This window comes from Balaenoptera ricei, chromosome 8 (assembly GCF_028023285.1).
Source record: "Balaenoptera ricei isolate mBalRic1 chromosome 8, mBalRic1.hap2, whole genome shotgun sequence".
Taxonomy (NCBI): domain Eukaryota; kingdom Metazoa; phylum Chordata; class Mammalia; order Artiodactyla; family Balaenopteridae; genus Balaenoptera; species Balaenoptera ricei.
The window spans coordinates 23,146,761-23,171,246 of NC_082646.1; the positions used below are offsets into that span (position 1 = coordinate 23,146,761).

Sequence of the window (24,486 nt, forward strand, 5' to 3'; positions counted from 1 at the left end):
CAGATCCGTCCACCAAGGTTGCCCATGACGCACTTTGGAGGTACTTTTCCACCAGCTCAATCCACTTGGGGTCCTTTTCCTGTCAGGCCTTTGAGCCCTGCCAGAGCTACTAACTCGCCTAAGCCTCACATGGTGCCTCGCCATAGCAATCAGAATAGCAGTGGTTCTCAGGTGAATTCAGCAGGTTCTGTAACTTCAAGTCCAACAACTACAACCAGTTCATCAGCTTCAACGGTGCCTGGTACATCTACAAATGGCAGCCCAAGTTCACCTTCTGTTAGAAGGCAGCTTTTTGTCACAGTTGTGAAGGCATCCAATGCCACCACCACAACAGTCACCACCACAGCAAGTAACAACAGCACTGCACCCACAAATGCCACATATCCTATGCCTACTGCCAAAGAACACTACCCAGTATCATCATCCCCATCTTCCCCATCACCACCAGCCCAGCCAGGAGGGGTTTCTAGAAACCTTTGGATTGTGGAACAGCATCTCCAAATAAAGGGGCATCTTCCTCTGAACAGGAAGCAGGTAGTCCACCAATAGTAGAAACAACAAACAGTAGACCTCCAAACAGCAGCAGTTCTTCTGGGAGTTCATCAGTTCATTCTACTCAGCAGCAACCTCCGGGATCTGTTTCTCAGGAGCCAAGACCACCTCTTCAGCAGTCTCAGGTTCCTCCCCCGGAAGTTAGAATGACTGTTCCTCCTTTAGGAACAACAAGTTCTGCTCCAGTGGCGGTGCCTTCTACTGCCCCAGTGACTTACCCTATGCCTCAGACACAAATGGGATGCTCCCAGCCTCCACCTCAAATGGAACCCCCTGCTATGAGACCACCCTCTCATGGCACAACTGCCCCTCACAAGAATCCAGCTCCTGTGCAAAATTCATCTGTTGCAGTCCTCAGTGTCAAACACATTAAAAGACCTCACAGTGTCCCCTCTTCTGTCCAGCTACCTTCGACCTTAAGTACACAAAGTGCTTGTCAAAATTCAGTACATCTAGCAAATAAGCCGATTGCTCCCAATTTCAGTGCCCCCTTACCATTTGGGCCCTTTAGCACATTGTGTGAAAGTAGCCCTACTCCTGCTCATGCCTTCTGGGGAGGATCTGTTGTTTCATCTCAGTCAACACCAGAATCTACGCTATCAGGAAAATCCGCATATTTGCCAAATTCAGATCCTTTACATCAGTCTGATCCTTCCAAAGCTCCAGGTTTTAGACCACCATTACAGAGACCTGCTCCAAGTCCCTCAGATAAGTTTGTATTTTCTGACATTCTTCAGCTGCTCGTTTCTACAAATGATGTTGAAACTCTTGGTTATTTTCTAATATTTTTACTCTGTGACTGGGTCAGATAGACAGATTGTAGTACTAATTCAAATGCTATTGTGAGTATTGAGTGTGTCTAGTAGGGCATTATTACTTTTTAAATCTTTTTAGAAGCTGTAATGGATTTTTATCTTAAATTTACTGTAAATAAATTTCTTCATCAGGTATATTTTTCTCTCTCAAAATAAAGAAAAGGGGACTTCCCTGGTAGTCCAGTGGTTAAGACTCCGCACTCCCAATGCAGGGGGCCCAGGTTCGATCCCTGGTCAGGGGAATAAATCCCACATGCCACAACTAAGACCGGGAGCAGCCAAATAAATAAATAAATATTTTTTCTAAATAAATAAAAAAAATTTTTTTGAAAAGTCTCATATTTTAATTTAATAAGATAATGACATCAGAAGTTTGTTTTTAGTTCAAATAAAAAATAATTACCAAAGATTTTTAAAATTTGATTTCACTTCCTACTGTCTTTTTTGTTTTAAAAATAATGAGAAAAATATAGAGCTACATAGTTCAATAGGGTAGGTACTAACTATATGTGCTATTTAAATTTAATGAAATTAAAAATTCAACTCAGTCAAGCTGGCCATTTTTAAAATTTTTCCCAGTTTTGTTGAGATATAATTGATGTACATCACTGTATATGAGTTTAAGGTGTAGAGCATAATGGTTTGACTTACATACATTGTGAGATGATTACGGCAGTAAATTTAGTTAGCATTCATCATCTCCTATAGATACAATTTTTAAAAAAAACGAAAAAGGAAAAAATATTTTTCCTTGTGATGAGAGCTCTTAGGATTTAGTCTCTCTTAACAGCTTTCCCATGTATCATACAGTAGTGTTAACTGCCGTTACTATGTTGCGCATTACATCCCTAATCCTTACTTATCTCGTAAGTGGAAGTTTGTACCTTTTGACCACCTTCCTCCAATTCCCCCCCACCCCACCTCCACCTCTAGTAACCACAAATCTGATCTCTTTTTCTATGAGTTTGTTTGTTTGAGATTCCACATATAAGTGAGATCATACAGTTTTTGTCTTTCTCTGTCTGACTTATTTTACTTAGCATAATGCCCTCACGGCCCATCCATTTTGTCAGAAATGGCAGGATTTCCTCGTGTTTTTGTGTGTGTTTTTTTTATGACTGAATAATATCCCATTGTGTGTGTGTATGTGTGTGGTATATATACATATATGTATACATACCACAGCTTCTTTATCCATTCATCCATGGATGGATACTTAGGTTGTTTCCATGTCTTAGCTATTGTAAATAATGCTGTTACGAACATGGAAGTGTAGGTATCTTTTCGAGTTAGTGTTTTTGTTTCTTTTGGATATAGTTCCAGAAGTGGAATTGCTGGATCATGTGGTAGTTCTATTTTTAGTTTTCTAAGGATCCCCCATACTGTTTTCCATGATGGTTGTAGGCTGGTCATATTTCAAGTGCTTCCTTAATAAGCACATAATGGCTGGTAGCTGCAATATTGGAGAGCCCAGATATTGAACACATCTATTAACATAAAAAGTTCTGTTAGACAGTGCTGATATCTAAAGAGGATCTAAAGATCTGGTTTTGAGTGACTGCTTTTTCTTTTTTAACTTTTTACTTTGAAATATTTTTAGATTTATAGAAGAGTTCTTCTATAATTACCGCAATTTCCCCTAATTAAACATTCTTACCTGAACACCATATATTTATTAAAACTAAGAAATTAATATCGGTACAGTACAATTAACTGGACTACAGACTTTATTCAGATTCCACAGTTTTTCAATAATGTTCTTTTTCTGTTGCAGTGTCCAGGATACCAAGTTGCATTTTGAGCTCTGTGTTTTAATATGAATATTTCAAATAATTAAAGATAATTTCATTGAGTTATTTGTAGTGAGGTGGATGGACCTAGAGTCTGTCATACAGAGTGAAGTAATTAGAAAGAGAAAAACAAATACTGTATGCTAACACGTATATATAGAATCGGAAAAAAAATATGATTCTGTAGAACCTAGGATCAGGACAGGAATAAAGACGTAGATGTAGAGAATGGACTTGAGGACACGGGCAGGGGGGAAGGGTACGCTAGGACGAAGTGAGAGAGTGGCATGGACATATATACACTACCAAATGTAAAATAGATGGCTAGTGGGAAGCAGCCGCATAGCACAGGGAGATCAGCTCGGTGCTCTGTGACCACCTAGAGGGGTGGGATAGGGAGGGTGGGAGGGAGACGCAAGAGGAAAGAGATATGGGGATATATGTATATGTATAGCTGATTCACTGTTATAAAGCAGAAACTAACACACCATTGTAAAGCAGTTATACTCCGATAAAGATGTTAAAAAAAAAGTCTACCATTAAAGCAATAACAAAATAAGAATAAATAAAGATAATTTCATGCTAGAGATAGACAAACTATGGTCCATGTGCCAAGTATGGCATACTACCTGATTTTACATTTGTGGGTTTTTTTTAATTGAGTTATAACAATTGTGTAAGATTTTAAAAAAACCTTTTTTTTATTTTTAAAAAGAATAATATGTGACACAAAAAATAGTACATTCGGAACTTCCCTGGTGGTCTAGTGGTTAAGAATCCGCCTTCCAGTGCAGGGAATGTGGGTTCAGTCCCGGGTCGGGGAACTAAGATCCCACATGCCACGGGGCAACTAAGTCCTGGTGTTGCAACTAGAGAGCCCACCTGCTCTGGAGCCCGTGTGCCACAACTACAGAGAAGCCCGCGTGCCGCAACTAAGACTCGATGCAGCCAAAAATAAATAAATAAATAAATAAATATTTTAAAAAAAAATAGTGCATTCAAATTTCAGTGTTCATAAATAAAAGTTTTATTGAAATACACCTATGCCCATTCATTTACATATTGTGTTATGGCTGCTTCCATGTTCTGCTGACAGCCTAAAACTATTTATTATTTAGCCCTTTACAGAAAGGTTGCCAACTTGTTACGTGTTATTGAAGAGATGACATTCTGGGACTAAAAATTTCTAAATATAATGGGAACTGATTGTTATTTTTACGTCTTTCTATAACACATAAATATAATGTAAAGAACATGGTCAGTAAATATTTCCTTGCTGGGGGTTGATTGAAATATTTTCATGTACTTTCAAAAACACTTTCTCTTGAATACTAAATAGAATCAATATAATTTGGTTGTAAAAGCTTCATATGCTAATTAGTACATTGGAAATGCTTTTATTTTTTTCATTTTTTTTATTTTTTAAAAAATTTTATTGGAGTATAGTTGATTTACAGTGTTGTGTTAGTTTCAGGTGTACAGCAAAGTGAATCAGTTATACATATACATATATCCACTCTTTTTTAGATTCTTTTCCCATATAGGCCATAACAGAGCATTGAGTAGAGTTCCCTGTGCTATACAGTAGGTTCTTATTAGTTATCTATTTTATGTCTAGTAGTGTGTATATGTCAATCCCAATCTCCCAATTTGTCCCTCCCTACCCCTTACCCCCTGGTAACTGTAAGTTTGTTCTCTACATCTGTAACTCTATTTCTGTTTCATAGATAAGTTCATTTGTACTCTTTTTTTAGATTCCACATATAAGCAATATATGATATTTGTCTTTCTCTGTCTGACTTCACTCAGTATGACAATCTCTAGGTCCATTGATGTTGCTGCAAATGGCATTATTTCATTCTTTTTTATGGCTGAGTAATATTCCATTGTATATATGTACCACATCTTCTTCGCCCATTCCTCCGTTGATGGACATTTAGGTTGCTTCCATATCCTGGCTATTGTAAACAGTGCTGCCGTGAACATTGGGGTGCGTGTATCTTTTCGAATTATGGTTTTCTCTGGATATATGCCCAGGAGTGGGATTGCTGGATCATATGGTAGCTCTGCTTTTAGTTTTTTAAGGAACCTCCGTACTGTTCTCCATAGTGGCTGTACCAATTTACATTCCCACCAACAGTGTAGGCCGGTTCCCTTTTCTCCACACCCTCTCCAGCATTTATTGTTTGTAGATTTTTTGATGATGACCATTCTGACCGGTATGAGGTGATACCACATTGTAGTTTTGATTTGCATTTCTCTGATAATTAGTGATGTTGAGCATTTGTTCATGTGATTTTAGCCATCTGTATGTCTTCTTTGAAGAAATGTCTATTTAGATCTTCTGCCCATTTTTTGATTGGGTTGTTTGTTTTTTTTGATATTGAGCTGCATGAGCTGTTTGTATATTTTGGGGAGTAATTGGAAATGCTTTTATATTTCATTTTTGTAAAGTTGGAATTTAGTGAAAATACTTCACTTTTCAAAAAATGTGAAATCTAGGTAATGTGTTAAGAAAGACTAAAATTAAGATTTAGAGAAAAAAGAAGTAAATTCTTGTTTTGTGGAAAAGTATAGAAAAAAGACGCTCCATCGGGAGGTAAGGTTTTGGGGTGTGCAGTTGATTAGAGCCAAAATTAGCAATGAAGTTTAACTTAAGAGTCTATCAGAGGGAAGTATTAGATTCAGGTCAACATAGGCATGTTTGCCTTTACAGCTATACCACTATTGCTACACCCTAGAAATTAACATTAATTCAGTAATAGCACCCATTATGTAGTACCATCATCCCAAATATACCCTTTATGCCTGTATGTTTCTTTTTTCTCTCCTTTTGATCCAACCAATCAAGATTCACACATTGCTTTTGGCTGTTATGTCTCTTTGATCTCCCACAGTCTAAAACATCTCACCACCTTCTTTTGTTCTTCTTGACATTGAATCCTTTGAAGAGTCCAGTTGTACTGAAGAATATCCTGCATTTCAGATTCACCCGTTTTCTCAATCTGTGGTTCCATTCTGGTTAAACATTTCTAGCAGGAACATCAGATAGGTAATGTTTGAATCTCACACTGTATTGTATCAGGAGGTACTCAATGACAGATTGTTCTTCTCTTATCTATGGAAAGCATGGCCACTTAGTTAAGATGCTGATTGTCAGATCTCTCTATTATAAAGTATAGCTACAATCTTTTTTTTTCTCCTATAGTTTTTTTCTGGTTTGTTTTTAGTTTTGTGGGGTGTTTTTGGTTTTGTTTTGTTTTTTTATTTTAGTAGCACTCTCAAGTTCACAGCAAAATTGAGAGAAAAGTACAGGGGTTTTCCATATACCCCCTGCCTTCACACAGGCATAGCCTCCTTTATTACCAACATCCCACTCCAGAATGGTATTTTTGTTACCGTTGATGGACCTACAGTCACACATCCTTATCAAAGTCTGTAGTTTACATGAGGGTTCATTCTTGGTGCTGTACATTCTGTGGGTTTGAACGAAAGTCTAGTATAGTAACCATTATACTATCATCCAGAGTATTTTCAGTGCCTTAAAAATCCTTTGTGGTTTGCCCACTCATCCCTCCCTTGCCCATACGTTTTTTAAAGGTAAAATTTTATACAACTCCTTGGCCACCAAACCTATTTAAATTCTAGTGTTAATATTAAATCTATATGTATTCTATAATAAGCAGTAAAATGTCAAAATTAAAAGTAAATGTAAAATGTTTTCCTTGGTAATTTCTTTTTTATCTTTATAAAATAAAGGGGGAAATAATGAGTGGAATGACTGGAAGAAGTAAGCAAGGAGAAATTTTTTTAATCTAAAATATTTTTGGATATATTAGGGACCTCTTGGAATTTTAGGTTTTTCTAATTATATCTCCTAGGGGTAACTATTGTAAATTATGATTATCTTCTACATTATAGGTATTGTCAATATGGACTCACCATATGGTTCTGTAACACCTTCTTCTACACATTTGGGAAACTTTGCCTCAAACCTTTCAGGAGGTCAAATGTATGGACCTGGGCCACCCCTTGGAGGAGCACCCACAGCTGCTAACTTTAACAGATAACATTTTTCCCCCGCTTAGTTTGTTGACTCCGTGTTCATCAGCATCAAATGGTGAGTAATATACACTGTAGTTCCAGAGGAAGAGTTTGTCTGTATGTTCCCTTAAAAAACAAAAGGTTTTAAGTTTTTCGAAGTTTGGAATTTTTAAGTTTTAAATCTCTTAATAATTTAAATTCTATAAAAATGTAATTTGTATTCATGGCAATCTGAAATCAGGAGGACTTTAAATAGAATTTCCAGGTTTTTAAAGTATTAGAATCAACTTCGGCTCTATCAAACCTAGCATATTATATTGAAGTTAATTTCTAAGAGGGATCATTTTTTGAGAAGAAAAAATCTTGTATCATCTATTGATTTACATTTACTTTCAGGTTTGAGAATATAGCTCCCAAGAAGAAAGGTTTGTAACCTTAAAAGTAGTATAAATATCATGTGCTTTTGGTCTACCTTTAAATCTCATCTATTACATAAATAATACAACTGATTTCACATTACCAGATGTGTGTTTTTAACTGTAGTCAGGCTTTGAAGCATTGATCAGATTTTTCAAACCAAGGAAGATCATTCATCAATAGGGAATTCAACTCACATTAAGAGAATTCCATAGTGAGGCTATTATTTGTGGTTATTTATTTATTTAGCGAGGAAAAAGGCATCAAATTGCTTTCACCTTGAGGAAATTTTAATAAGAATCCATTTTTTTTTTAAACTACTAAATTTCTTCTAACAATGTTAGAGCCCAGTTAATAGAGACTGGTTAACTGAATGAAAGAGTAAAAAAAAAATTGGTATTTGAGAGATGTATATGAAAGTACATTGCCAGTGAAAGCATGAAGTAGGGTGTAGCATATAGTGAATTTACATATTTATAGTTTTTCTTGTGTTTGTCAAATACCAAGGACTGTCACTTGGAATATTAATTATCCTTGTACAGGTGTCCCTAAGTGAAAAGAAGTTCATAAACAACCTTAGTAATCATTACGGATAATATCCAGACTATGGGTGTCATTGGCAATGATATTATAACCATTCCTGGAGTATTACAATGGGCTGGTCATTGTCAATGGTACTTTCAAATACTGTGCTGCTCTGCCCGAGCGCACTGCAGTGTAGATGTGATCAGTCCCACTTCACAGAACATAAACTGAGACTCAGAGAGGATATATGATGCTTTATAACACCTAATACAGAAAAATTTAAAGAAAAAGATGTCCCGTAGTCAAATCAGTACTGTTATTTTAATCACTTTTTCTGCACTTGTATTATTAAAATTTTAACAAAATGAAATACTCCATCTAGTATTTTGTGCCCTGCTTTTACACTACATCTTCCCACCATTAAATATTCTTGGAGAAACTCATTTTTAATGAATGAACTGTTTTCCATCCTTATTTAAAAAAAACATCTTTATTGGAGTATAATTGCTTTACAATGGTGTGTTAGTTTCTGCTTTATAACAAGGTGAATCAGCTATACATACACATATATCCCCATATCTCCTCCCTCTTGCGTCTCCCTCCCACCCTCCCTATCCCACCCCTCTAGGTGTTCACAAAGCACCGAGCTGATCTCCCTGTGCTACGCGGCTGCTTCCCACTAGCTAGCTAGCTTACGTTTGGTAGTATATACAAGTCCATGCCACTCTCTCACTTCGTCCCAGCTTCCCCTTCCCCTTCCCCGTGTCCTCAAGTCCATTTTCTACGTCTGCGTCTTTATTTTCCATTCTTAAGTTGGGCCATCAGTTATTTAACCAACCCCCTATTGTGGGATTTTTAGGTAGCTTCTAATATTTTTTCTATTACACTACTGGCTGAGCTGAATATTCTTGAACATAAGTCTTGTACATAAATTTGACTTTCACCTTAGGATAAGATCCTAAAAGCAAAATTACTGGCTCAAAGTGTATGAACATTTTAAGGCTGTTGATACACAAATTGCCAAATTACCCTCCAGAAGGTTCGTACCAATTTCCATCCCCATCAGCAGCAACAGATGAAAACGGCCTTTTCCTTACATCCTTAGCAGCAAATTTTGTGCATTCTTAAAACTTTCTACCAATTAGATTAGCAAAAAAAAAAAAAAAAAAAGATTTATAACTTGCATTTCTTTGTTAGGTAGTGAAGTTGAACATCTTTCCATATTTATTGGGGATACGCTTCTGTTCTATTGTGAATGCCCTGTCACATCTTCTACCCGTTTATCTATCACTGTGTTGGAAGATGCTGGGATGAAGAACCTTTTTTGGTGCCTGGTGTGGTCCTGCTCCTGCTGACACAGAGTCCTCTCCCAGTGGAAGATGGCTGCTCCTTAGCACTGAGAAAAGTCAGCACCCCTACAGCCTGCCATGGGCCTGGAAGTGATGTCTCAGTGGCTCTGGAGGAATTAAATTCAGGTCCCTGGATTTAGCAACTCACCAGCAACCAGAGCTGGTATACTTCAGGACTAAATGACTCTGCAGTGTATCAGTTCTCATGAACTTGACCTTCTTCCCACCTTTTCACCCAGTGACTGAATCAGGCCAAGCTGCGGTGGAGACACAGCTTTGTCTCTCTTCTCCCGGGAGTGGGACTGAAAAGCCAGTACAGAGCAGATCATCCCTGCAGACACTCGCTGGGTGACCCCGGGGCACAGCAGGAGGAAAGAAGGGTGATCAGCCTCACCCTTCTTGGAGGGTGGAGCTACGTTCCAAAAAAAGATGCAGTAAGCACGAACCACACAACAACCCAGATGAACTTGAACTCAGCAGTTGGAATGAATAACCCCTCCTTTCTGCAAGTCACTGCTCACCCTGTGCCTCTCTCCATTGGTGAGTGGTTCCTTCTGGCTTGAAATCACTACTGGTGACTTATTACCACTGCTGGTGGTTTACATTGTTGTTTCCCCCACGAGAATGTCAAGTTCAGGGCATCCAGTTCCTCCGGGTGAAACCCTTTGTAGTTGCTGTGGGTGAACGGATGAGTGAGTGATAAATGAACAAAACAATTTTTCCCTAGCACTTCCATGCTGTTTCTAAATGACAGATTTCCACAGCTCCCTCCCCCATACAACCACAGACTCTTTGAAGACATTTCTCTCTCTCCCCGAATGCCTGGCACAAAGGGGGATAAATGCTAATCGAGGGAGTGAATGAACCAAACCTTATCTGAACCACAATAATGCCTACTTGAGCTCATCTTTCTTTTTTTTTTTTTTTTTTTTATGTTTTAGTTTAAATTTTATTTCCTGCCCCCAAACATCCATTAAGTGCCCAGGAGAAGGAAAAGGGGATGTGACTAGCAATAGAGAGAAATGTTCTTCACAACAATGGCCATGGCAAGCTTAGGCACTTTTGGTGAAATCTCTCTGGGAAGTACTGGCAGAGGAATAAAAGGCAAACTGACACAGAAGTATTGCTTGGTGTGCATTTCCAGGCTCTGCCTTCTTTCTTGTCTCTTGGTGGCTGGCAGAGGAAGAGGAGAAAAGGTTAAACTTTTTTATAAACCGGCAGAATAAACTTATCATATTCTCTCACTATCTCTGCATAGGTTCTAGTCTCTGCAGCATTCTATAAGCTTTGCCCAAAGTAATGAACAGTTGAAAGTCAAATGTAATACTTCACCAAACAACTTAAAAATGCTTGCATACCGGAAAGGATTAAGTTGCAGAGAACACAAATGGACCCAGAGCAACCTTTGCCAAAAGAGAATATTGTGCTAAATGTACAGCCATAGCTCTTTTCCATATGAAGAAACAGTCAGAAGGATAAAAGAACTTGGTCAAAATCACACAAGTAAGTAGGACGGAATCTGGTCTGTCTGTCCCAAGGGTTGTGTTCTTTAACCACCAGGCTAGCTTTTCTCAAATCTGATTCATGCATAGAATAACTATGCACCTCTGTTTGCCTTGAATATTCCCTGTTTATAAGTATGCCTGCTGCAGTTTTTCACATTGCCCACTTTGACTCCCAAAAGCAACCGAGAATACACAATAATTTGGTCACTCTATCCATGGACCACGGTGGTGGGACTGCCCAGGAAGCTTATTAAAAGTGCAGCTTCCTGAGCCCTACTCCAGATCTAGATAAGTTTTCTGAGGGTTCGCTCAAGAATCCAGGTACAAGTCTTTTTAAGTGGTTTTGTGGAACCCCCCAGGTGAGTCTCTCGCTCTCTTAAGTTAATAAACCATTTATTCTGCCTCCCGCAGATGCCCAGCCAGGTCCTGTTAAGGTAGGAGTCCCCGCACCACATCAGAGGGATGCTCCCAGCCAAGTAATCTCTGGAGCCTTGGAGAATCTGGATGGTCTCGTGCTGGCCCACCTGCCATGACAAACCTCCTCCAGAGCATTTCCCTTCACATTTTACCTTCTACCACTCCCAAAGGCAGTCTGCTCCAATGAGGCCTGACTTCGTCTGTCCTAACGTGCACCCGCTGATTCAAGAAGTTTAGGAATACAAGGTGCTGTGGTTCTCAACCAGGGGGGCCCAACCTCTAAAACAGTAGTCCAAGCAGTCTCTACCTCCTGGGCACATCCCCCCTGCAACAGCCCCAGTAAACGAATGTCCCATCCTTACTTTCTCAAGGTCGGCAACAGGGAGTCCCCTCCTAAAGAAGGTTCTCTCGCATTGCCACACTCTCAAAGGCTGCCCCCAGTGTGCTTCCTTCCTGTGGGCCTGATCAGGCTAAGGGTAGAGTTGTCTCTTTCCTTCTCTGAGTCAGACCAAATCGTCTTAGTAACACCGCTTCACAGTGGTGACCGTGTGTTCCACGGGGGCTGCTGCTGAGCCTTTATCTCATCCTTTCATGGTGGAGAGAGAGAGGATTATAATGATTTTTACTTCTAGGGGAGAGGGGAGTGTAATGATTATGTTGTCATTTTGTATTATGTCCTTTGGTCATGAAATTGTTTTGAATTTCATATGAAAATAGGCCCACCATTCCCACTTTGTGAGGTCATTCAGCACTCTCATTTTGCACCTTTAACATCTCTCTCAGTATCACTTGGAAATGTTTGAAATGGCATGAGCTTGTCCTCACATTCCTATCAGCTGTAAATCCGGAGCCCCAACATGAACCTAACCATTGAGCAGAACACCTCTCCACTACCTGTGTAACACTGGGTAGGCCCCTTAACCTCTTGGTTTTCTTCAGTCCTCAGTTGTGAAAATGTGAGGGTTCTATGAATTTATATTTGGGGCAGGACAAGGTCGAGGAGAGTGTGTCTTTGCTTTTATTCTTCCAAACTGGAATGTCTTCCCTCTCTTCCCCATGGGTCCAAATCTCAATTGTCCTTCAGTCCCACTGCCAAGGAGCCTTCCCTGATTCCCCAGTCCACACAAATCTCTGCCTCTTAGGGTCAATGCCATACAACCTAGCTGTCTCTTACGTTAATCTTGCCTCTCAAGCCAATCTCAGACTGTGGGTCTCTCTTGCCCTCCTGGGGCCCCTGGGGCTGTGCCAGCCCACCGGCACGCCCCACGTGGGGTGTCTGCTAGACTAGGGCATGGGTGGGGAGGCCCAGGTGTGAGGGGCCAGGTAGAGTACCTCTGCCTCCCCCCTGATCTCCTCCACAAAACTGCCCCTCCTCCTGAAGCCTGACCCCCAAGTCACACGTTCCTTATCATGACCTCACTGGGTAGTGATGACCTCACCGGCCTTCTCACAGTTGCCATGGCAGCGTAACTGGCAGCGTAACTGCCAACGTGCTGCCCTCAGAGAAACTTCCCTGACAGTTCTCCACCAGATACCAATCTCTTTGGTTGTCTGAGAGAGAATGTGTGACTGGATCGTCTATATTAACTCAGACCTGTGCTCTGTTCCATGGGTGGGCAGTGCGGCAGGTACACCGAGACCGCCCGGAGGCATGGTGTACACACAACCTCACCTGGCTGCCTCATGTTCCTGTGGGCCTTGCCCACTACGTATACCTGAGCGCGGCCCCAGCTGTAAGTAATACCAGTGACCTGGGACACCTTCAGGGACCCACAGTGCTCACTGCTGAGGACAAGTGAAAGGTCATCCCTGGACAAGTGTGCAGGATGGTCCTGATCTTTATAAATGTAGCTTTCCCCTTTGGGCTACAGGATGCTTCCATTCAGACCCTTTCCTGATTGGCCTCTTAGCAAAAGACAAGTGCATTTTTGTTGGCAAATGGTAAATGCAGCAGTTTGAGGAAGAGGGCCACTCTTGAGACACACCTTCAAAGCCAGGCACCTCTGTGCTGTCATGTAGACATCTATATCGGTGCCCTCAGACACATCCCATCCTGAGCTGCTGAGTACTAGGGGAGAGGGTGGTGCCATATTGATGGGAAGACCGGAAGAACCAAGAGGGCTGTTGAAGTGCTAATGAGACTGGAGGGCTGAGGAGATGGTGTCCCAGGAGGCTGGGTTGATGTGAGCCTAGACTTGGTACCCAGAACGCGGGTCTCAGTCTCCTGATCACTCTGCCTCAGTATTTGGCCTTGTTCTAATCTACATAAAAGTATCAGAGGGCTAGAGTTCAGTGTGGTCGAAACAGGCAGGATAAATGGGGCCCAAGAGGGGTTGCCAAGGTGGGCGGGGTTCTTAACCAATTTAGATTAGATTATTTTTTCCCAAAACTTGAAAGACATTTCCATTAAAGCCTCAGAAGTGACAGACTGCAAGAAATGTTTTCTCTGTTGTGGAAGGGAGAGATGGAGAGGCTCATGATTGCAATGACTTTCGGGTTCTACTGTTTTCCCTGGAAACGGTGAAGAGACTTCCTCATGTGCTGCAGCCGTAGGCTCTAGGAATTGCTTTTGCAGCCAGTGTCCCTTCTCTAGGGACTCATAGAGGTGATGGGCCAAGGCTGTGTTTTGGACGTCAAGTCGATTAAAGGTCTTCAGCCAGAAACTGGGAGAGACATGAGAGAGGGAAATTCTGGCAGGAGGCTGTGTACAGCGGAAGTGACTGATCAGTTCTGATTTTCTTTGCAGCAGCAGTGGCTCCCGTTTCTCCCCCTAACCCTGGTCACTACCATGTCCTCTACCGAGGGTGTGGAGAAATGCAGTTGGGCTGGCATGGGGAGACATACTGCCTGGTTGGTGGCTACCGGGCCTACGGGGATGTTCCTTTGGCCACGCCAGCAAAGGTGGAAGCAGAGAAGCCAGTCCCCAGACATGCTCCCAAGAGGAAGCGCGCTCCGGAAGAGTCAGACGAAGACCTGGGTTGCCCCAGACCCAAAATCCGGCGATTGGAGCATTCAAGGAGCTTCGGACTACAAGGTGCTTTGATTCTCAAGCAGGGGGGCCCAACCTCTGGGCACATCCCCTCTGCAATAGCCCCAGTAAACGAATGCCCCATCCTTACTTTCTCAAGGTCGGCAACAGGGAGTCCCCTCTTAAAGAAGGTTCTCTCGCATTGCCACACTCTCAAAGGCTGCCCCCAGTGTGCTTCCTTCCTGTGGGCCTGATCAGGCTAAGGACAAAGTTGTCTCTTTCCTTCTCTGAGTCGGACCAAATCGTCTTAGTAACACCTCTTCACAGTGGTGACCATGTGTTTCACGGGGGCTGCTGCTGAGCCTTTATCTCATCCTTTCATGGTGGAGAGAGGGAGGATTATAATGATTTTTACTTCTAGGGGAGAGGGTGGTGCCATATTGATGGGAAGACCGGAAGAACCAAGAGGGCTGTTGAAGTGCTAATGAGACTGGAGGGCTGAGGAGATGGTGTCCCAGGAGGCTGGGTTGATGTGAGCCTAGACTTGGTACCCAGAACGCGGGTCTCAGTCTCCTGATCACTCTGCCTCAGTATTTGGCCTTGTTCTAATCTACATAAAAGTATCAGAGGGCTAGAGTTCAGTGTGGTCGAAACAGGCAGGATAAATGGGGCCCAAGAGGGGTTGCCAAGGTGGGCGGGGTTCTTAACCGACTTAGATTAGATTATTTTTTTCCAAAACTTGAAAGACATTTCCATTAAAGCCTCAGAAGTGACAGACTGCAAGAAATGTTTTCTCTGTTGTGGAAGGGAGAGATGGAGAGGCTCATGATTGCAATGACTTTCGGGTTCTACTGTTTTCCCTGGAAACGGTGAAGAGACTTCCTCGTGTGCTGCAGCCGTAGGCTCTAGGAATTGCTTTTGCAGCCAGTGTCCCTTCTCTAGGGACTCATAGAGGTGATGGGCCAAGGCTGTGTTTTGGATGTCAAGTCGATTAAAGGTCTTCAGCCAGAAACTGGGAGAGACATGAGAGAGGGAAATTCTGGCAGGAGACTGTGTACAGCAGAAGTGACTGATCAGTTCTGATTTTCTTTGCAGCAGCAGTTCCTTTGGCCACGCCAGCAAAGGTGGAAGCAGAGAAGCCAGTCCCTAGACGTGCTCCCAAGAGAAAGCGCACTCCGGAAGACTCAGACGAAGACCTGGGTTGCCCCAGACCCAAAATCCGGCGACTGGAGCATGGTGCCAGGAGGTAGACCCCACAGCATCTTGCTGGCTGAGGCACTCTGAAGAGAGGGCAATGGTTTAACTGCCTAAGGCAGCGAATGCCTCTTCCTGCAGTGACCCACCCCGTCCCCCCACTGCCCACTGCCACAGATCACAACCTGCGTCGTTCTGTTTGAGCCTTCCTCAGCCAGAAGCCTCCTGCCACACTAAATGGCCAAAAGCAAGGAGCCTCAGAAACTGAGGTTTGAAATGAGAGTCTGCCCTGAACATCCCAGGGCTGAAGCTGGCCTGGAAGAAAACGTGACGTTCCTCTGCTCAATCCTCAGGGGCCCCTTTGTCAGCTGAAGACAGAAAAGTCTGCACTCTGCGAGCCGAGAAGAATGCAGGAGCAGAGACAGGGTGCAGAGAAGCCTTAGCAGTCTACCACATGGGCTCCTGCTCTGAGCCATTGTCAGCGGCCACCACCACAAACCAGGGGGGAGCTGGGTTTTTTGAAACTGAAAGCAGCAATCTGTGGCTTCCCAAAGAGCCTCCTGCCTGGGGTCTCAGGAGGCAGGATAGAGAGACCCAGGAAGACCTGCTCCCTGAAGCAAGACCAGGATGGAGAGTCAAGCAGCACGCACCCTGCCCCGAGGTTCACATGCTCCTTTATTCCCAGCCCTTTCTGTCCCCAGGGGGGTCCCTTACTGCTCAATGTTTTTCTGTAACAGACTTCTAGGGTCGCCAGTGCTCACACTTAGGTCACTACCCCTGTGCTAAGCACTCCTGCTACCCAGGAAAGGTTCCAAAGGTGGAACAGCTCCAGGGGGTGCCAGGGATCGGAGCAAAAACTTGAGAGGCTGGGGATGAAGGAGTTTGGGCACAGTCCCTAAGGCATCTCAGTGGTTGAGCTTCTGTGAGGAGGCACATCCCCTCTATGTGTGTGTGTGTGTGTGTGTGTGTTGGAGGGAGGGGGTCTCCAGAGGAGGCAGCTAGGGGGAGGGCCTGAGGCTGGAAATGGGGAGTGGCGTGCGGCCTCTGAGCAAGCACAGGCACTTAGCCCTTGAGGTTTCTGGGAAAGCTAGAGTCACAAGGGCCACGAGATAAGGCAAGTGTAGCAGCAGAACCCAGGTGCCAGGTCTTTCCTCAGAACCTATACTTCTTCACGAGGTCAGGCCTTCCATGCTGAGGTAGGAGGGATCCTGGCCAGAAGGTCGGCCAGCAGCTCTGGGAGGAAGGTTGCTGCGATGGGGGCTCTGCTGCCATGGAAATGACTTCATTTCCTTCCACTCAAATAGCCTACTGACTGGGTTCCTGCTCTGTTGAGGAAAAGGGTCGGTGACTCTCCCCAGAAGGTGTTCAGTTCACATCCCAAAAGTCCCTCTCTTCAGGCCCTGGGGAGGTGTAGCAGCTCCTGAGGGCACTCTTTCCTGAGGCTGGCTGACAGAAGTGGGGGGGGGGGGTCCTGAGAGTTCCCGGGTGCTGATTGAAGTCCCCAGAGAATGGTCATGCAGGTTGGGGAGTCAAGTAGGTGGAGAGAGAAGGTCGGGGGCAGAGGGCCCCTTCCTGAATCAAGAGCTCACAAGGTTCCCCCCCCCATTTCCAGAAACTCTCTCTTCCCCCACACCAGCCCACATGGCCCCGTACCGGGAAACCAGGAGCCCAGAGCACCTATGGCCGCAGAGACACTGGCACGCAGCCCTCGGAGTGGGCGGGGCCGGCTGCAGGCAGATGGGGACGCGGTGTGCTCCCGGGAGGCCTCGGGCTGAAGGTGGCCCTCTGAGAGAAGCGGCCCAGCTTGGCCAGGAAGGTTAGAGGCGGGGGAGAGCAGCCTAGGGCACCCCCTCGGAGCAGTGGGAGTGGGAAGAGGCGCAGGGGCGGAGGGAAGCCACGACGGGAGGCGAGTGGGCTCTCAGCAGAGGCCAGCTTAGCCCGCGGGAGCTGCCTCTGAGCAGGGGGCGGGAGGGCAGTGCCGCCCCGGGGCTGCCGGGCTTCGCGGATCGCGGCTCTCCGCACACGGCTCGCAGGGCCCTGTGACTCTGTATCCCCTCCCTCACCCCGCCCCCCTCGCGAGGCCGCGCCGCTGCGTGGCCTGTGTGGACGGGCACAACCCCATCGCCCGCCCCTCTCACACCTGCCTCTGCCCACCTGCCTGGCCCTGCGCAGCTTGCGGCCCGGGGGCCTCGAAGGTCCCCGCGCACTCAGCCAGCGGCCTCTGCTGTGTCTGCTGCTGCTGCTGCTGCGTCTGCTGCTGCGGCCGGGAACCCGCGTCCAGACCACGCCGGGCACCTCCAGCACCCCGAGTCCGCGGGAGCGCACGCGGGCCCTGAGGCGGGACTTCCCGTTTGTGGACGGGGGGCGGGGGGGGGCTGCAGTGTGTGGGCTGGTGGGGGCCGGTGGGGGCCTAGCCTGGCCCTGGGCAGGGGAGGAGGTCCGGAGCATGCAGAGCTAGTGGGGGAGGCTCCCTCACACCACCCCTGGACGTCCTCTCCATCATCTATGGATGCCCTTCCCCTTCTCTGTCATCCCCTCCCTGGTGGGAACCCCTCAGCCCAGGCCTCAGCTGCTCCTAGTATAGTCTGTGTGACAGTGTGAGGTGGGGGACCCCCCGGCTGGCCCAGGCCAGGCAACGTGTCCTGCCTGATCCCAAGACCTAAGGAGCCCACCCATTTGCCTTGACCTCCCTCCAGCCACAACGACATGCCCCTGGTCCTGAGGCAGTTTTACCGCAATGGGCTCCAGGATGTTAATCTGTGCAATTTCAGCCATGGCCAGACCAGCTTGGACAGGCTGAAAGACGGTCTCGTGGGTGCCCAGGTACCAAAGGGACACGCAAGGTGCCACCATGGCTGCTGGGGAATGTGGGGCAGTTTGGGGGCCTCAGAGACCACAGGTGAGTCACACTGGAACTAAGTTACCATAGTGGCCTAGAAAGTGCCATGCCATGGATGCTGGGGGCTACAGGGGTCACAGTGAGCCAACCTGACGGGCATCCAAGTACCACAGAAAAAGCAACGCATTCCATGTGACTTCTGGGCACAGCGAGTGCTGTGCCAGCTGAGGAGGCTATGAGAAGCCCAAGGAGTTCCAAAGCCCAAACCAAGCCCTGGCCTTCCCTCAGTTCTGGTCAGCCTACGTCCCATGCCAGACCCACGAACGGGATGCTGTGCGCCTCACCCTGGATCAAATTGACCTCATCCGCCTCATGTGTGCCTCTTATTCTGAGCTGGAGCTTGTGACCTCACTTAAAGGTAGACGGAGGACTTGGCTGGTAGTCCAGAGGTTAACACTCTACGCTTCCACTGCAGGGGGGGCTCGGGTTTGATCCCCAGTGGGGGAACTAAGAGCCCTCATGCTGCGCGGCACGACCAAAAAAAAAAAAAAAAGGTAAACAGACTGGTGGTGGTAGGTGCTAGGGACTTCAGTAAGCTACCCCTGCCTCTGAAAATGATCATCTGACCTACCTGCCCCCAGCTCTCAACAATACCCGGAAGTTGGCTTGCCTCACTGGTGTGGAGGGCGGCCACTCACTGGACAGTAGCCTCTCCATCTTGCGTACCTTCTATGCGCTGGGTGTGCGCTACGTGACACTCACCCACACCTGCAACACGCCCTGGTGAGCGCAGTGCAGATGGTAAGGGCCCAGTGAGGCAGGGATCTGCCCAAGATCACGCTGCGGCCCAAAGCAAGTTTACCCCTGGGATCCGCCCTGAACCTGGGGTGGGGAGGGGAATGGAGGTTCGCAGAACAAGACTGAATCCCCAGAAGGGCCCTCCTACTGCCAGGCACAGCCCAGTTTGGGTCCCTCCTCTTGCACCAGGGAGTTGCAGGTGTAGACGGTTCGACAGAACCTCTTTCTAGGCTCTTGTAGCCAAGTCATGGCCACCAGTCAGACTGCCTCCTGGCCATCCTGCAGGGCACAGAGCTCAGCAAAGGGTATCCACCCCTTCTACAGCAATGTCAGTCGGCTGACCGGCTTGGGCGAGGTAAGGACCCGGGTTCCATACCCTGCCCCACATGAATGTACAGCCCCGCCTGTTCCCTACAGATAAATGCACACAAGGTAAGTGCAGCCCTGATGCCCTCTCCCCATCCTGTCCCTGCAGAAGGTGGTGGCAGAAATGAACCGCCTGGGCATGGTGGTGGACTTGTCCCATGTCTCGATGCTGTGGCACGGCGAGCCCTAGAAGTGTCACAGGCACCTGTCATCTTCTCCCACTCAGCTGCCCGGGGTGTGTGCAAGAACACTCGGAATGATCCTGATGATATCCTGCAGCTTCTGGTGAGAGACTGCCCTGGCCCTCAAACCTAAAGCAAGAGGTTCAAACCGGGAGCCCTTGAACCTGAGCCTCTTCTCCCTCAATTTCCTCAAACCCCAGGTTAAATATCTTCTGCCCCCAAAACCCACGGTCCACAGCCCCTGAACTCTTGAGCCCTAGGTGGGGGTCTAGGTGGTAAGATACTCCACCAAACCCGGAAACCCAGGGCCAAGACACCACCCAGACCAGGGCTGAGGCTCCTCCATTCACACAAACCCAGAGAGGAGACGACTCTGACCTCAACACCTTCCTCACAGGGGCCGAGAGAGTGAACAGGCAGGTGGCTGTGCTGGGGGCCAAGCTGACTGTCCACCGGTCCGCCCCTGCAGAAGAAGAACGGTGGCATCGTGATGGTGCCCTTGTCCGTGCGGGTGCTGCAGTGCAACCCGTTAGCCAACGTGCCTACTGTGGCAGGTGAGCCTCACCCTGGGCTCTCTGAAAACTCTGATTTGGAGCTGAAGCTGGGTCCAAACTTGGGGAGGACTTCAGAAGAGCCCCAGTGGTTTGACCCACCTGTTGGCAATAGGTACAGCTCCCAAAAACCCAATAATGGACGGTACACAGCACCTTGGTGCCATGTGGAACTGGAGCCACGGAATCAAAACTGCGGTACTGATGGGTATCAGGGAGGCTGTCAGACACAGAGCCCGGGTGCTGCCCATCGGTGCCTCTGCAGGGGCTCCTAAAGCGCACTGCCCCTACCTCTGGCCAAGGGACTGGACAGCTCCTTAGGTCTCTGGGGTCTTCATCAGTTGTACTCTTGTTCCTCTCTCATCCTCCACACCCGGGGAAAGGAGCCCCCACAGGTTCTCAAGGAGACTGGGAGGCAGGGTGAATCGTGGGTGGGAAATGGCCCAAACAGGGGGCTCTGGGGTCCACTCCAAATCTGAAGTCCAGTCTAGAGCCAGCTGGGATCACTTCAGATCAAACCTCAGGGCCCTCTAGTTGGTACTCTCGGTGCCAGGCCACGAAGGAACTGGACTGTTTGGCCTACAGGCTGCAAAAAGGGGAATCAACAGAGGCCAGTCATCACCCCCACCCCTGCCCTGGAAGCCCCACACTGCTGACTTCCCATTCTTCAGATCACTTCGACCACATCAGGGCAGTCACTGGATGCAAGTTCATCGGGATTGGTGGAGATTATGACGGGGCTGGCCGGTGAGTGCTTCCCCATGGCTTGTCTCGGGCTGGCTGGGCAGCAGTGGGGCTTTCACAGCCACCGTGCCCACCACACTGTGGTCCTCATGGCCTTGACCATAGCCTCAGGTGTGCTGGCCCAACTGGTATCTCCCCTCTCCCAGGGTCTGCTTCCTGGGCTCTCCTGTCTGTTTGGCCCTACTCTAGGTCATCATATTTGTCTAAAACACCACACAGAGCTCATCTGCCCAGCATCTGCGCCCATCCAGTGCCAGCAGACCCACGGCCTCTGAGCAGACTCTTCGCAAGGTCTGGGCTGGGCTGACCATCTTCTCTGCCTGCAGCTGGGTTTGTGCATGCAGGGGGGTCAACCCAGTTCTTAAAAAGCTTTTCTTCTCTTTATAAATGGAGGCAAAAATTGCATTCAGTGAAAGGCATATAGATCTTAACAGTACAAGTCAATGAGTTTTGACGAATAGTCGAGGCGCTTTTGGGGCCTTCCTCTGAAGGATGAAGAGCAGGAGTGAATCATTTACTCTCTCCAAGTCTCCATTTTCCATATCTGACCAGGGCTGGGGTTCAGTGGACCCTGGACACATAGGGCTTTGGTTCTGACTCAGGACCAGGGAACAGGTCTGAGGCCCAATAGCTGGCTGGCTGGCGGCCACACAGGTTCCCACAGGGGCTGGAGGACGTGTCCATATACCCGGTACTGATAGAGGAGTTGCTGAGGCGTGGCTGGAGTGACGAAGAGCTCTGGGGTGTGCTTCGAGGAAACGTGCGGCGGGTCTTCAGACAGGTGGAACAGGTATGCTGGGCTGGGCAAAAGAGTAGCTCTGAGCAGGTGGTCTGAGCAGGTGTACGTGGGGGTGCTGTGAGAGGTACTGCCCGCTGACTGCCGCCTCCAGGTACGGGAGGAGAACGAGGGACAGAGTCCCTTGGAGGATGAGTTCCCAGATGAGCAGCTGGGCAGCTCTTGCCGCTCCGTCCTCCCACGTCTGCATCAGAGAGAGGATCTGGCTCCAGACCAGAAACTAACCAGAGCTGCGGTTCGTGGGAATCCCATTTTGTCACCTAAGTGGTCATTCTCAAAATCTTGCCCCCACATGGGCCCAGGCCTCACAGTTATTGCTGCCTTCCCAGTCCTCGTTGTTTGGCTCTGGTGATCCAGTTAATCCTGCCAGATGTCACTTTGGCAGCCACAGATACCCCACAAAGTTTCCTTGCATGCGAGCACAAACATTTCCTATGTATTATTCTCTTCTGATAATTCTTTCAATGTATCCCTTCTGGCTTTGTGCAAAGCGATTCTTTGTTTTGTACACGGGGACCGCATCTGGGAAAACATCGCCGCACCCTCATAAGTGACAGGGGGAGACCCGAACTGGCCAAGCCATGACAGGAGCTCGCCGCTGCTGAGCTCTACAGATCCCGCCCCTTCCACACAGTTCGCCAATTCCGCGGCGAGCTCATCTTTCTTGATGTTCTTCCCTTAGGAGACGTGTACAAGGCAGCAGGATTCTCAACCCGTTCCCCGTGGTCACTTGTGCTAGATGGAGCTTTGCAGTGTTCTGTGCCGGCCGTGGGCCGCTGGTGGAACACTGTGTGACAACTGCCTGCACAGGACTTCAGGGTTCATGAAATGTCTGTCTTCCCAGCCTGACGCTGCTGAAAACCACGCTTCCCAGAGAAGGAGAGAGATCCAGCTGGTCCACACCTGCATACACATTTGTTGACAGGTGCAGATGACAGCAGGCTCTAGCAGGACCCACATCAGCCTAAATTCAAGAACTCCGGTGCCAGCCCTTGACAGCAGCTGAAGGGGGGTTTACAAGAGATGCAACCTCGAACCATACCCTAGGCTGAATCAGAGGTGCTGTTGGAAGAAACAGGCCGTTGTGTCACTTTCCCGAAGAGTTTGGCCACGAGAGAAGTCCCCCAGAGCCCAGCACTGTGGGAGAGGCCTCACCCACAGAGCAGGGCAAGTGTCCCAGGCAGGGTGCCCCGCGCCCGGCACCCCGCCAATGCAACAGGAAGGTGCCCCCCCTACGCCCCAGACAACGGGAGCTCTCCCTTCCTGAATAATTGAGCTTCTCATCCAAAAGAGGTTCTCTTCCCACCCAAACATTAGAGCTTCTAAATATTTCAGGATCCCTGGGTTGTAGAGGGTCACTCGCCGTGCCCTTTGGATAAATGAAGCCAACGTCAGCTGCTTCTGGGCTGGCCTTGAACAAAACCATCAAGGTGGAGAATCTCTGCTCCTGCCCTTCCTCCCGTCACCCCCCGTCAAGCCTTTCCTGCTGCATGCAATGACCCGGCTCTTTTGTGAGCAGGTGAAGAACACCCACTGTGCGTGCAGTTCTGTGGTCCCTGCAGAGATGAGGTGGGTGCGGGGGACCCTCAACCATGCTGGCCTCTGCTGCCATCCCCAGGGCCCTTGATATGGGCTTCAGCACAGCACAGCCAGCCTCAGGAGGCCTGTGGGACCACTGGGGCCCTGGTGGCGATCCCCTGGATGTTCCTGGGAACGCTCGAAGGACTCCAAGGCGAGTCCTGCCAGCACCCAACTCCACCAAGCTGGCACTCCTTACCTTTTCCGGATTCCGTTCGCAGCTCCCTCCTCATACGCATTCTCAAAGCTTCCAAGAGGGGTGACCCCACTTCTCTGCTACAACTCCACCCTGAAGGCAGCCCCCGCCTGACAGCACCGCCCGCCCCCCCGGCAGGGCGGCCCTGAGTAGCTGCCCCTCCACGTGGACTGTCCGTTCCCAGGTCCCACGCCAGCCCGCCGAGGGGTGGAGCCTCCAGGAGAGCCGCTGTCCGCTCGCACTGCCCCAGCATCACCACCGCCACTTGCCGCCACTCTGCACTTGCCTCCTGTGTGCTTCCCCACCCCGGTCCCCTGCGTGGGTCCCCCGCTGCGCGTACCCAAGCCTGTGCAGAGACAGAGCACAGCCACCAAGTCTGAGCCTCGCCGCTGACGTCTGTGCTTGGAGAGGCTGGAGGAAGCTGCTCCCCAGTCGGCTTCACCGCAGGGTCCTGGTACCCAGTCTGCCTCCAGCAGGGAGGTGATGGGACCCCACGGAAGGATGCCCAGAAGCTCTCCCGGCCTGCGGGGTCTGGGGCTGTTCAGCTCTCTAATGCTGGCTCCTTCGGAGATAAAGTCTTCAGTCACCTGCCTGGGCACCCCATCCCCTCTGAAGATACAAACTAAACCTCCTCCAGGGTCTTGGCCTGGAGGGAGGAGCCGCCCAGGGTCAAAGCCCATCCCTCTCTCTTCCCACCTCTAGACCTGTGGGAAGGGCTCAGGCTAAACTCCCGGTGCCTCTTCTCTCAAACCCTCAAATGATAAGAGAAGAGGTATGTCTGTCCACCTTGCAGGGTCCTTACTCCGCCTGCCAGTAGGTGACATGGTCCTGGAGGTTCTTCTTAAACTGCCAGTCTCACT

The 24,486-nt window shown here is 47.9% G+C and overlaps 1 long non-coding RNA gene across 1 annotated transcript; it reads left to right on the forward strand.

The window, feature by feature from the left end:
* The first annotated feature begins 14,360 nt into the window (after nucleotides 1-14,360).
* Nucleotides 14,361-17,655, forward strand: LOC132370443 (uncharacterized). The gene is made up of 3 exons (XR_009504570.1): nucleotides 14,361-14,448; nucleotides 15,481-16,237; nucleotides 17,189-17,655. It is a non-coding gene; the product is annotated as an uncharacterized LOC132370443 (long non-coding RNA).
* Nucleotides 17,656-24,486: the final 6,831 nt, after the last annotated feature.